Here is a 14,223-nt window from a genome sequence, read left to right as displayed (position 1 = left end):
GACCTTCCTTTTCGATCTGAGAATATCCATTTTCAGCTGTGGATACACAGCCTATCGGCCTCTCTGTACCGTTGTCCACCTTGTGAGATGGTACCGCTCCCACTCCATAGGGGGATGCATTGCAGGTTAACACCAATTCCTTTGTCAAGTCATAATACACTAACAAATTTGAAGGGTGTAAGAACTGTTTTACTTTCATGAAGGCCTCTTCTTGGGACAACTCCCAAACCCAACGCTGGTTTTTCTTTAGCAGTGAATGTAGAGGGGCTAGAACTGTGGATAAATTTAATAGAAATCACTCATAATAATTTATCATCCCTAAAAATGATTTATGTTCAGAGGTGTTCTTGGGTGCAAGTGCCTCTCTGATTGCTTTAACCTTCTCTTTAACCGGGTGTAACCCTTGGGCGTCTACCCAGTGGCCTAAATAAATAACTTCATTTGCTTGAAAAGTACAGTTTTCCTTCGTCAGGTGCATTCCTGCTTTTAAAAATCGTTTCAGGACTCCCTCTAGATTAGCCAAATGTTCCTTTTCAGTAAATCCACTTACCAGTACATTGTCCAGGTAGACCTCAACCTGAAGGAGTCTCCACTGTCCTCAGAAAAATGGCACAGGCTGAGGAAACATAGAAGGGCAGGCGTGTATATTGGCATAACCCTTTGTAGGCATTTATGGTTACAACATCCTGGAGGCGTCATCCAGCTCCAGTTGCTGATATGCGTGACTCGTGTCAAGCTTTGTATACATTGTCCCTCCTGCTAGTTTGGCATATAAGTCTTCAGTCTTGGGAATAGGGTACCTGTCCAGTTTTGCTGCTCTGCTGACGTTTGTTTATAGTCCCCACGGATCTGGACGATCTGGTCTGGCTTAAGGACATGTACTATGGGTGCTGCCCACTGAGAACTGAAACGCTTTTATGACTCCCAGCTTCTTTAGTCAGTTCAGCTCAGCGTTAACCTTCTCTCTCAGAGCATATGGCACCAGTCTTGCTTTCAAGAAGGGAGGGATTGCTTCTGGGTCCACATAAAACTTGGCCTGATTTTTCCCAGTTCATCCTTGAAGACAGTGTCATTTTTTTTTTAGCAGCTCTGATAGTCCACCTGCTCACAACTGGAAGATTTTGGATGAGCTTAATTTAATCTCCTTCAACCAATCACGCCCTAGAAGGCTTGGCCCTTCACTTTCTACCACCATCACTGGTAGCTGTGCTGATTGATGTCTATAATGAACAGTTGCTCTAGTGATACCTTTTACTTGGATTTCTTCACCTGTGTACATTTTCAGCTTGGCTAATGCTTGTTCCAAATTTAATTGTTGATCATCTTTATTTAAATATCTGAAAGTGTGTTCTCTTACACTAGCAGAAGCACCAGTGTCTACTTCCATTTTTAAGGGTTTACCATTCACTTGTACCGTAACAAATATTGGCTCCGTCTTCCCAACTTTCATTTTAAATAATGAATAAATGTAAGAATTAGTTCTTTCTGGCTTCTCTACACTATAGACTTCATTGGACTTTGTTTGTTGTTTGGAAGCCTATTTAAATCTCGCTTTGTACTGTCTCATTATGTGTCCACTTCTGTGACAAAAATAACATTCTATTTTTTAAAATTGTTTCCACATTGATTAAAGTTAATTTTTGATTTAGCTGCTAAGCTGCTTCCTCTCATTTTTCGGTTACCGGGGGCTGTTTCCTGCTTTGTGGCGGTGTCCTGGCTTTTCGCTCAACTTTTGGCTGACTGTTCCCGCCTAACTAGGAGAATGGCGCCGTTTTGCATCCCTTGAATTTCTGGTGAATCACTCACAACGCTTTCCATTGCCAGCACTATTTCTAACGCTTGCTTAAAATCAAGATTCACTTCAGCCAGCAATCTTCGCTGAATAGTGTCTTCCTGCACGCCACATACTAGACAATCTTCGAGTATGTCATTCAGGGTTTCACCGTGATCACAATATTCCGTTAGTTGTTTTTATTTTACCATGTAGGTTGCAGTTGTCTCTCTGGGGCTCTATTTCATGAATTGAGCCTGAACCTCTACATTGTGACTGAGGGCTTGGGTTGAAAATGTCCCTTAATAAGGTCAACTAATTCACTGAAAGTCTTCAAATCTGGGGAACTGGGGGCTGTCAAGCTTTGAATTAAACTATAGGTATGCTCCCACAAATACTCAGGAGAACTGCTCTCCTCTTTTCTTCCCCCATGATTTTGTTTGCTTGAAAGAAGAACGCAAGATGTTCTACATGTTGAGACCAGTCACCTGTGGCTGTCTCAAAGGGATCAAATCTGCCAAACTCTGGCATTTCAGATCAGTATATCTTTTATTTTTAACAAATTTAGATACTCCCAATTGCTGGGCAAGTTACAGCACCAAATATTATTTATCCTCGTTGCTGGTTTGTTATAGAGTTGATCTTCAGCCAACTTTTCTTGTGGAAACATTTAACTTTATTTACAAGACAGCAGCAGCAACTATATGTGTACATCAAACTCCATAACTAAAGAAGACTTACACTCCCTTACAGAGGTTCCCTGTGCTGTTAACGCATTGGTTTACACAGATCATGTGATCTTACAACACAGGATTATTCTTAAAGCTACAGTCAAACATTTCCCAAAGCTATAGTTACTACAGAGGTTTATTTCTTATCAGTTCTTCTGGCTGGGGATTTTTCTTGTTCTCCTGCTTGCCTGCCAAAGCACTGGGGAACAGGCCTCTGAGCAACTGCTATCACCCCTGAGCTTTGTGACTGCTTAGGTTATTGCTCTTCTCTACCCATTTCATTTTTGTCTTGCCTCCTGCTGTTGCCCCTGACTTGTTCCTCAGACTGTCACTGAATAATGCTGCAGGAGATCTGCTCATAAGTCAGAGATTCAAGCGAATGTAACGCATCTGGAATACGTAATTTTTCACCTGGACATTAGATGGCCATGGATTTTATTCATATAATAGAACTAAAAACAGCAAGAAAATTAAATTAATTCCATAAAGCAAAAAAGGAAATTGTTTCTTTGCCTTATGTGTTTATTTGGAATATCATTATATATTAGACATTATTCTTCTATTGTATAGATCCATATTGCAATGTTTATAGAAAGTAAAGTGCTATTTTTATATCCCATTAAAAATGATATAAATCACGTACTGCAATATAGAATAGATTCCAGAGACTATAACCACTTTTATATGATATGGATTCAGGGAGACAGGCTCCTGTGAACCTTCTTCCTCCACTTCAGACTTAAATCTAGTTTTGCTCTTCTGTCTGTCGAATATTAGATCCAGATTTAGCCACTTAAATGCCATAGGGTGGATCAGCATTTAGACTTGGAAGAATCTGGAAATCTGCTCCCTCACTTTTTTTCACCCCTACCCAAAAAAAGGGCTGTGCGTGCTGGATTAACTGAAATTTTCTGGACTGTTAGATAAGAGTATCAAGGATGAAAGCTAGGTAAATGGGTAAGTCATAAGCCATGGTTTAATTGAATGAGGGGCTATAAAATGTCTTTGCAAGCTTGTTAAAAAATCTAAGATGCTCCTTAAAACTTAGCGCTTCAGTCCTAATATCTATTATGTGCTTGTCAAATTTGTTTGCTAACACTCCTGTGACGTACCCTGGGATATTTATTTATATATATGTCAGTTGTTAATTTAATAGAAGAACATGTTCCTTCTTGAATAGATGCTCCTTTTCTCATCTATATAATCTTACTAAGGACCCCATATGGTTTCCGAAATTGAATGTAGTCTTGCAGTTTAAATGTGACAGTTGTGATCTGCCGCTGTAATGTTGTGGTGCATCATATGACACACAGTAAAAGTGTTACATACCTTATTGATACTCAGCGGCAAACCTCACATGTTTAACACTATTTATCTGACGCTTTACAAAATTTAACTTTAGATGCAGATAGCCTTAAGAAGCTATTTCTTAATAGCTTAATATAGCACAGGAAAAGACAGTCGAGATCATCATACCTGTGCCAGCCCTTTGCTGAAACAACCAAAAACTTCTCTTGATCTTTTCATTGAGAACTGTCGGCGCGACATTAGTCGTCTCAATTTCTCTGCTCCTCTCACCCATTCTAACCTGTCTCTCTCTGAACTTACTGCACTCCATTCTCTCAGGTCCAACCCTGACATTGTCATCAAACCCGCTGACAAGGGTGGTGCTGTTGTTGTCTGGCGCACTGACCTCTACCTCGCAGAGGCTGAGCGTCAACTCGCAGACACTTCCTCCTACCTCTCCCTGGACCATGACCCCACCACTGAACATCAAGCCATTGTTTCCAAGACTGTCACTGACCTCATCTCCTCTGGGGATCTCCCTCCCACAGCTTCCAACCTGATAGTTGCCCAACCTCGGACGGCCCACTTCTATCTCCTACCCAAAATCCACAAACAGAACTGCCCCGGTAGACTGATCGTCTCAGCTTGCTCCTGCCCCACAGAACTCATTTCTCGTTATCTTGACTCCCTTCTCTCTCCCCTTGTCCAGTCCCTTCCCACCTACATCCGTGATTCCTCTGACACCTTACGTCACATCAACAATTTCCAGTTCCCTGGCCCCAACCGCTTCCTCTTCACCATGGACGTCCAATCCCTCTACACCTCCATCCCCCACCAGGATGGTCGGAGGGCCCTTAGCTTCTTCCTCGAACAGAGGCCCGAACAATCCCCATCCACCACTACTCTCCTCCGTGTGGCTGAACTTGTTCTCACGCTGAACAATTTCTCCTTCAACTCCTCTCACTTCCTCCAAATAAAAGGTGTGGCTATGGGTACCCGCATGGGCCCCAGCTATGCCTGTCTCTTTATGGGGTATTTGGAACATTCCTTGTTCCAGTCCTACTCCGGCCCCCTTCCACAACTCTTTCTCCAGTACATCGATGATTACTTCGGTGCTGCTTCATGCTCTCGTCCGGACTTGGAAAAATTTATTAATTTTGCTTCCAATCCCCACCCCTCCGTCATTTTCACGTGGTCCATCTCTGACACTTCCCTTCCCTTCCTTGACCTCTCTGTCTCAATCTCTGGTGATAGACTGTCCACCAATATCCATTACAAACCCACCGACTCCCACAGCTATCTCGACTACAGCTCCTCACACCCCGCTTCCTGTAAGGACTCCATCCCATTCTCTCAGTTCCTTCGCCTCCGTCGCATCTGTTCTGATGATGCTACCTTCAAAAACAGTTCCTCTGACATGTCCTCCTTCTTCCTTAACCGAGGTTTTCCACCCACAGTTGTTGACAGGGCCCTCAACCGTGTCCGGCCCATCTCCCGCGCATCCGCCCTCACGCCTTCTCCTCCCTCCCAGAAACATGATAGGGTCCCCCTTGTCCTCACTTATCACCCCACCAGCCTCCGCATTCAAAGGATCATCCTCCGCCATTTCCGCCAACTCCAGCATGATGCCACCACCAAACACATCTTCCCTTCACCCCCCCCTATCGGCATTCCATAGGGATCGCTCACTCCGGGACACCCTGGTCCACTCCTCCATCACCCCCTACTCCTCAACCCCCTCCTATAGCACCACCCCATGCCCACGCAAAAGATGCAACACCTGCCCCTTCACTTCCTCTCTCCTCACCGTCCAAGGACCCAAACACTCCTTTCAAGTGAAGCAGCATTTCACTTGCATTTCCCCCAACTTAGTCTACTGCATTCGTTGCTCCCAATGTGGTCTCCTCTACATTGGAGAGACCAAACGTAAACTGGGCGACCGCTTTGCAGAACACCTGCGGTCTGTCCGCAAGAATGACCCAAACCTCCCTGTCGCTTGCCATTTTAACACTCCACCCTGCTCTCTTGCCCACATGTCTGTCCTTGGCTTGCTGCATTGTTCCAGTGAAGCCCAACGCAAACTGGAGGAACAACACCTCATCTTCCGACTAGGCACTTTACAGCCATCCGGACTGAATATTGAATTCAACAACTTCAGGTCGTGAGCCCCCTCCCCCATCCCCACCCCCTTTCTGTTTCCCCCTTCCTTTTCTTTTTTTCCAATAAATTATATAGATTTTCCTTTTCCCACCTATTTCCATTATATAAAAAAAAATTTTTTTTTTTTTTACATCTTTTATGCTCTCCCCACCCCCACTAGAGCTATACCTTGAATGCCCTACCATCCATTCTTAATTAGCACATTCGTTTAGATAATATCACCAACTTTAACTTTAACACCTATGTGTTCTTTTGTACTATTGTTGTTGACATCTTTTGATGATCTGCTTCTATCACTGCTTGTTTGTCCCTACAACCACACCCCCACGCCACCTCTCTCTCTCTCTCCGCCCCCCACACACACACCTTAAACCAGCTTATATTTCAACTCTTTCTTGGACTCGAACTCAAGTTCTGTCGAAGGGTCATGAGGACTCGAAACGTCAACTCTTTTCTTCTCCGCCGATGCTGCCAGACCTGCTGAGTTTTTCCAGGTAATTTTGTTTTTGTTTTGGATTTCCAGCATCCGCAGTTTTTTTGTTTTTAAAACTAACTCTGCTGTTCTGCTATCTTCCCATAGCTCTGTCTTACTGTGCATCATTAATTGATGTAATTCTATTTCAAATGCTTTTCTTCCTTTAAAACGTCCATAATCATTTGGCTTATTTTTGCTCTGCTTTCAATGGTAAACTTGCAATATTTCCTAAAGATCAAAGCATTTTATTTATTTCTTTATCCTTCCTCAGATCCTTCTCCATTATTTAACAACTTTTTATTTCTTCCCACATAGAATTTATAACTCTTGCTGAAGCTGTTGTTGGATGTGGCAATATCCGGGGAGACTTTTTGAGTCTCCAGTGATCACCATGGAAAAAGGTAGTTATCAGCATTGTCCACATCTGGTTTACTGGCCATCTTCAACTGCAGTACCTAAGATCAATATTAAAAGTGTCTGATCAATATCTCCATCTGGTCTGAGCACAAACATTAGTCCTTTTCAACAATGCACGCACATCTTCATTTCGATAAAAGTTTTAAATTATTTTGACTATGTAAAATGCTGAAACTTGAATTTTTTCACTATATTTGCTATATGGTTTTTATTATTTGTGTAATTTTTCTACTTTGTCATGGTACACTGTAGATATTATAGTTCCACAGGAACACTGTGAAACTCTACCTTTTCTGATACATCTTTCGTTCACTTACTAACCTAGGTGAAAATTCTCAACCAAGCACATAAGGGAAGGCCTATGTAGACTTTTGCAGACATTTCTAACAAGAAGCCAATTTAAATGGGTAAGTTTATGATGATTATTTTTCAGTGATTTTTCAATTTTCTGATCATTTTTGTTTTACCTGTTTACATTGGCTTGAGTGGGAAATAAAACTTAACAGTCTAAAACTCTGAAGAAATTATTTGGTTGAATTTGAATGCTAGTTTAAAAACAAAAAATTTGATTGCTTGGATTTTTGCTGATTATTCATTCCTTGTACTTTTTTGTTTTGATCATTCTTAGTTAATCAGATACGTTAATGTTTCTTTGAAGCATTTGTGAAACGCTTTGAGTTAGGCTAACAATTTTCATTTTACAGCAATCCTCAAGTGCAGATAGTTCTCCAAAGTGGTGTGCAAAGTAGCTCTGGCCAGAAGGATGAAAGAGAATGTGTACTCGGGGCAAAAGTACTTTTTTGAAGAGTGGCAGTGACCAAGGAGAGGCATTGGAGAGAGCATCCCAACTGATGGAACACAGAGACCTGTGGTCACAGAGTAGGGGACAAGACATATGTAAAGTGAGTGAAAGGAGCTGTGTGGCTGTAGAGAATGGCTGGAGAAGGATGGGATGAGCACATGCAAGAATTTGAAGGCATGGTTGAGACCTTGCTCTATTTGCTGAGTCATGAAGTAACAGCGTAGCTTGGTGAGAACAGGGTGATCGAAATATGGGCCTAGGTGTGGGTGAAAGTGCAGGCTGTGCTAGTTAGGATGGGTTTCGATTTTACATACAAGGTGATTGATGATATCAGCAAAATTATCATAGGACAGGATTGAACCTACATGACTCATTATAGCACTGGTGATACTTTTGGTCAGTGGGCTATCTAAAATTTCTGATAAATATCTTTTGAGATGAGTTATTTGATGAGATTTCAAGTCCCACTTAAGGACTTGAGTAAAAAATCTAGGCTGACACTCTAGTTTCTGAGGGACACTACTCGGGGAACGTTGCAAAGGCTTTGGATGAGATGTTAAACTGAGGCCCTGTCTGCTGCCTTAGGTGAACATAAAAGGATCCCACCGGCACTGCTTCAAAGAAGATTAGGGAGTTTTCCCTCAATCAGCATCGCTAAACAATAGATTCTGGTCATTATGACATTGCTGTCTGTGGGAGCTTGCTGTGTGCAAAGTAGCTGCTGTGTTTCCGACATTAGGACAATAACTGCACTTCAGAAGTACTTTATTCGCTGTAAAATGCTTTGGGATGCCCCGGGGTTGTGAAAGGCAAGATATAAAGATGTCTTTTCCTTTCTTGGTAGGGAAATTAAAAAATAACTAATAGTTATGACATTTTTATTAAACAAACTGCACAAAGAAAGAATATCTTCTCACATAACCAAGACTACTGTAACTGCAGGTATTTTCACTCCGCTCAAACTTGTATAGTTCCTATTTGTCGTCTGCATATTTGAAGCACTCTTCTACCTGCTCAATGACTATCTTCTGCCTCTTCCTCCCCCATATCAGCTTTGCTGCTATGCACTGTCCCAGTTAGTAGTGTTGTGGACAAATGGTTTCCAATATCCAGAGTGCTTTTAAGGGATGCAGACTGGCATTGACATTGAGTGCCAGCATCGACTTGCCCCTCCCGCCACATTAAGAAATATTGATTGGGTTAGAAATGAAGAGGAAACTGGTGCACACAGGATAATACCAGCAAAACCTCGTGGAGAGCATAGAATGACTCCATTCACTGGCCATCTTGGCTTCCACTGTGCACTGATTTTTGAGCTCTCAGCAACTCAAGGAATATGGAGGATGAGCTGGAAAGGAGAGTTCAGATTAAAGATTAAGCATGATCTTACTGAATGGTGCAGCAGGTTTGAGGGGCCATATGGTCGCCTTCAATTCCTTAAGTTCATGCAACATTACTATGGTTTCTCTGGAAAAAAATGTTTGCGTGCTTTTAAGTTCTCTTTCTCCTACAATGTCAATGGATTGTCTGATTTCATAGGATCTTAATGGCACAGAAGGAGGCCATTCAGCCCATCGTATCTGCACTGGCTCTCCAATGAGCATCATGACCTTAAGCCATTGCCCTGCCTTTTCTCTGTACCCCTGCACTTGTTTCTATTCAATTAATCATCTTGAATGCCTCAATTGAACCTGTCTCCACCATACTTCCTGGCAGTGCATTCCAGACCCGAACCACACGTCGTGTGAAAATGTTTTTTTCACGTCACATTTGCTCCTTTTGCAAATCACTTTCAATCTGTGCCCTCTCGTTCTTGATCCTTTTACAAGTGGGAACAGCTTCTCCCTATCTACTCTGTCCAACCCCCTCATGATTTTGAAGACTTCTATCAAATGTCCTCTCAGCCTTCTCTTCTCCAAGAAAAAAAGTCCCAACTTCTCCAAGCTGAAGTTTCTCACCTCAGGACCATTTTTGTAAATCTCTTCTGCACTGTCTCCAATGTATTCACATCCTTCCTATAATATGGTGCCCAGAACTGTACACAGTATTCCAGTTGAGGTCTAACAATGGTCTTATATAAATTCAGCATATCCACCCTGCTCTTGTACCCTAACCCCCTATTAATAAAGCCTAGGATACTATATGTTTATTAACTGCTCTGTCAACCTGTCCTGCCACCTTCAATGATCTGTGCACATATACACCCAAGTCTTTCTACTCCTGCATCCCCTTCAAAATTCCACCCCTTATTTTATATTGTCTCTCCATGTTCTTTCTACCCAAATGCATCACCTCACACTTCTCCACATTGAAATTCATCTTCCACCTATTTGCCCACTCCACCAACTTGTCTATATCCTCTAGAAGTACCACACTGTCCTCCTTGCAGTTCACAACTCTCCCAAGTTTCATATCATCCGCAACTTTAGGAATTGTCCCCCTGCACACCAAGATCTAGATTATTAATATATATTAGGAAAAGCAAGGTCCCCAGTATCGACCTCTGGAGAACTCCATGACAAACCTTCATCCAGCCCGAAAAACATCCATTGACCATTATCCTCTGCTTCCTATTTTTCAACCAATTTTGTATCCATGTTGCTACTGTCCCTTTTATCCCATGATCAATAACTTCTCAAGTCGGTTGTATGGCAATTTCAGCCCATCTATATGACACTCTGTCCCTCATGATTCTTTGAATCTCAAGAGATCACAGTTATACCCAGTACAGGACCTCACTTTCAAAGGACCAGTGTCTCAGAATTGACTGTCTCAGGCAGCATTACTTAGGAAGGTTGTTCTCCATGCTTGTAGTTCAAACCTTCTGGGCAAAACTTTTAGCAGAGCTCTCTAATTTCAGTCTGATCACAAAGCTGGTCATGGATTAGCACAACTCAGATTCCTTTTCTGTTCTCCAAATTGGTTGTTAAAGTTACATTTAAGGAAATTAAAGTAAAGAAAGTAAAGGAAAGATTTGCATTTGTATAGTTCCTTATCACACCACTGAGGGAAACCTTCAGCAGTTTGCATGAAACATTTTTAAAGGTGCAGTTGCTATGTAGGTTAATATATGCTGAGCTTGCAAAGCAGGACGATTCCACATTTGCAGTGAAACAAGTAATGAGTTAACCTTTTTTTAATACGGTCATAATGACTGAGGGAGGAATGTTGTCGAGGACACCAAGAGATTTCCCTACTTCAATTTGAAAAGGGTAACGATTAGGCTTCTGCATTTGGTCCTGGAGTTAAAATGGATATATCCTGGTTTGAAGTTGGTAGTGTTGTTGTTAGCCGTATTAGATTTTCAAGCTGTGATCACTGTCTGTTTCCCACACCTGTGGACATGCCTCTGTAAATTGATAAACCTAAACCTAACTGGAAATGGCAATTTAATGGTCCATTTTCCCAGATGTGCATCACTTGTTTTGAAGCATTGCTTCGAGATTAATTGCATTCAAACAATTTCATTCTCATGATTTAAAGTGCTTCATATGGAAACAATGATGATAATCGTCTTGATCTTAGCCAGGTGTGTTAGGAGTGAATGAGTCCAATCATCATGTGTGATTGGCCATTCCTTATTTGATAACCTAATCCTGGGCTCTCACTAAAAATTTGTTTCTAATGTTTCTTTTAACTGGAAAGTACTCAACCTTCTACTGACTTCAGGAATTCTATTGCTGCAGATCAAACTGGCTATGTCCATGGACTGGCTTGTGCATCTTATTTTAGTGTAGTGCTTTGGTACACGCAAAAGTGATGCACAGGAAAAGACCTACTCAGCTGTCCAGTCTGGCCCTAATTTTTTTTTTAATTTACCATCAAATCATAGAATAATACAACACAGGAGGCCATTGAGTCAATGCTAGCTCTTCTGAAGAGCAATCCAGTTAGCCCCACTCCTCTGCTCTTTCCCCCATATCACTGCAATATTTTAGCCTTCATATATTTATCCAGTTCCCCCTCGAAAGCTGCTCTTGAATCTGTTTTCATCATCCTATTAGGCAATGTGTTCCAAACCCTTTTTATCCAAAGAAAAATATTGCTGGAACAAAATTGGATCCTGCTGCTAGAGTATGCTATAGCTGGACGCCTACAGTTAGGAAAACCTTTGACCAAGTTAAAACATGTGGTTTTAATATTACTTTGAGGGAGTTCACATAGACAAAATGGCTGCTCAAATGTATCACTTGTGAATTGATTCTTAATTATGTTTATTTTTTAGGGCATAGGGACAGCGCCAGGCCCTGCAATCCCTCAAACCTGTATTTTATTCTAATGGCTGTTCTTTACCTCAACTCCATTTACCTGCCTTTGTTCCATATCCCTTGACCTCTAAATAGAAATCTGTCTATCTCAGTCTGGAAAATTTCAATTACCCAGCATTTCTACTGCCTTGTGGGGGAGAGTTTTCCAGATTTCCTCTGCCCTTTGTGTGGAGGAAAAAGTGCTTCCTGATTTCACTCCTAAATGGCCTTGCTGTAATATAAATCTAACTCTCTTTGGGTAAAAGCTAGCAGAAGACAATTCATATTTTTCCAAATGTTCCAGATTTTGACACATGCTCTTATAACAAGGGAATATATTGTGAATCCTTATGATAATGTAAAAATATTTTCATATGAACTGTCAAAAAACTTGGTGTAATGCCTTGACAGGCAAGTTGGTCCAGTGTCATCCAGTTGGTAACTTGCTTTAAATTTGATTGGCAAACAACTTGTAGGAAACTCCCTTTACTGCAGAAATGAAAAGAGTACAAGTAATTGAAATGGATAAAGAAAATATGTATACCACTGTTCTGTGCCCGTTCTTGGTTGCAGTTTCACTGCTCATGAGGTATCTGTTCCAGGAAAGGTTATTGAGAAAGTACATTCACAGAAAGAGAAAATGGATACTAGTAAGTCATCCCGACCAGCTTTGAGCCCCTCATGCGAGTGGTTGCAGTGTTATATTGATAGTAATGTAGGAACCTGATTTCCATTTTGGAGGATGGTACAGGGTATTTCAGAGCACATAATGAGAGAAGAGAATTTTAAAACTGAACAAAACAACAAATGTAAAAAAGGATACAAATGAAAGGTGGTGAGTTGAAGTGAGCAAATATGATGGAAGAAGAAATATATTTTACAAGTTTTATTTCTGCATTACAGATCAAGAAGGTAAATGGGATCCACAGAGACAAGCTGCCTTGTAATTTTTTCATTAGTGAATGTAGAAGACATTTGTGCGCATCGGCTGTAGATTAGAGCAATTGAGCCAAATCAGGTTGGTAACAGCTTACTTAACAATTTTTAATTCATTTCAACCAACTTATGATTGAAACACAATAGGCACGGATCTTTGCTTCCTGATGGTTTAAGATTTTTATTACGTATGCTGTTTCATTGAACCAAAGTTACACACTTGTTCCTTTCTCAGTTGCAAAATGAACAAAAATAGTTAGTTTAAATCTCACTTGAGTGATGTTAGAATAATAATGGTAAAATTATAAGGAAAATTAATCAGAAATCATCGAGCAGTCTTTAACCTTTTCACCCTCACCATTAAAGAGCAAGCTGGAAATTTATTGTTCTTGTTGGGCTTATTAAGTGCCTAAAATTTAGCTTTGAAGTTTAACTGTTTTAACTAATCCAAATTATATTAACTTATTTTAACCAATCGTCGTTCAGAAGATACAGTGTATGACTGCATGAATAAATATGTTATAGAGTAGAATTGTAGAACTCACTTAGCCTCAAAAACAAAGCAACAAAATCATGAGCAAACATTTTGTGATTAACACACTTCTGATAACACAATTAACATCATTTTAGGATTATTAAAAGTGTACTCGAGGTACTTGAGCGTATTTTACTAACTATACAGAATTACTCGCCCAGCGGGAATAATGGAAGTTAAAGTGTGTTTTAATAGCATCAGCTGAGCTCCACTTAGTACAGATTGGAGTTATGCTCAATGTCCAAGAATGATATAAAAGTTGGCAGGGTTAATTTACAATCGGACTTGTTGCATAGCTGACAAGTTAATAGCTTTACCTAACAAATCTGCCGTGTTTAAAGTCTACTTTGGTGCATTGCTAATTAGCTCATAGTTTTAACAGTATAATTTGCTTGACCTCACACAATCCTGTTCTTTTCAGTCAGTCTGTCCTCCCTCATAACTGTAGCTTCTTGCATGCCAAATCTTGTGCTCTCGTTCTCTGCCTGCTTAAATTTTGATGTCAAAAGGACAATACTTTAGGCATTTAGGTCCACAAGATAAAACCTCCTTTTCCACCTAGTCAACTAATTAGCCCATTTGAGTGATGCCTTATATTAAGAATTCACCTTTTAGTATCAATCACCTTAACTCGATATGGCAAAGAGGTGAGATGAGTTCCAAATAGTAATTAACAAAAATGACAGAAGATAACTTCAAATTATAGGTTTTTGTTCACTCATGTTCGCCAATGGGATGTCACTGTGATAAATTTCGTTCTGTAGACATACTACTTACTGGTTCCCTCCTGTGAGGTTTGCCTCGCATCCTTCCTCTCTTATACATCTATTGTTATATCTGGACTGGAGCTAGTTCTAACTGA

At 40.8% G+C, this 14,223-nt stretch overlaps 1 protein-coding gene across 4 annotated transcripts in view; it reads left to right on the top strand.

The window, feature by feature from the left end:
* reck (reversion-inducing-cysteine-rich protein with kazal motifs) overlaps positions 1 to 14,223 on the top strand; it is a 261,283-nt gene that overhangs the window by 88,324 nt on the left and 158,736 nt on the right. For 2 of the 4 annotated variants that reach the window (XM_041190606.1, XM_041190607.1), the window contains exons 2-4: positions 6,740 to 6,825; positions 7,167 to 7,248; positions 12,794 to 12,908. The gene's annotated coding sequence lies outside the window, so the exon portion shown is untranslated. Of the gene's footprint in view, positions 1 to 6,739; positions 6,826 to 7,166; positions 7,249 to 7,671; positions 7,744 to 12,793; positions 12,909 to 14,223 lie in introns of those variants that run through there. The other 2 variants (XM_041190608.1, XM_041190609.1) reach the window with 2 other exon arrangements.

The sequence above is a fragment of the Carcharodon carcharias genome, chromosome 6, assembly GCF_017639515.1.
Source record: "Carcharodon carcharias isolate sCarCar2 chromosome 6, sCarCar2.pri, whole genome shotgun sequence".
In the NCBI taxonomy this organism is placed as follows: domain Eukaryota; kingdom Metazoa; phylum Chordata; class Chondrichthyes; order Lamniformes; family Lamnidae; genus Carcharodon; species Carcharodon carcharias.
Note: the sequence above shows the minus strand (reverse complement) of the source record. Positions and strands in the feature narration are given on the sequence as shown.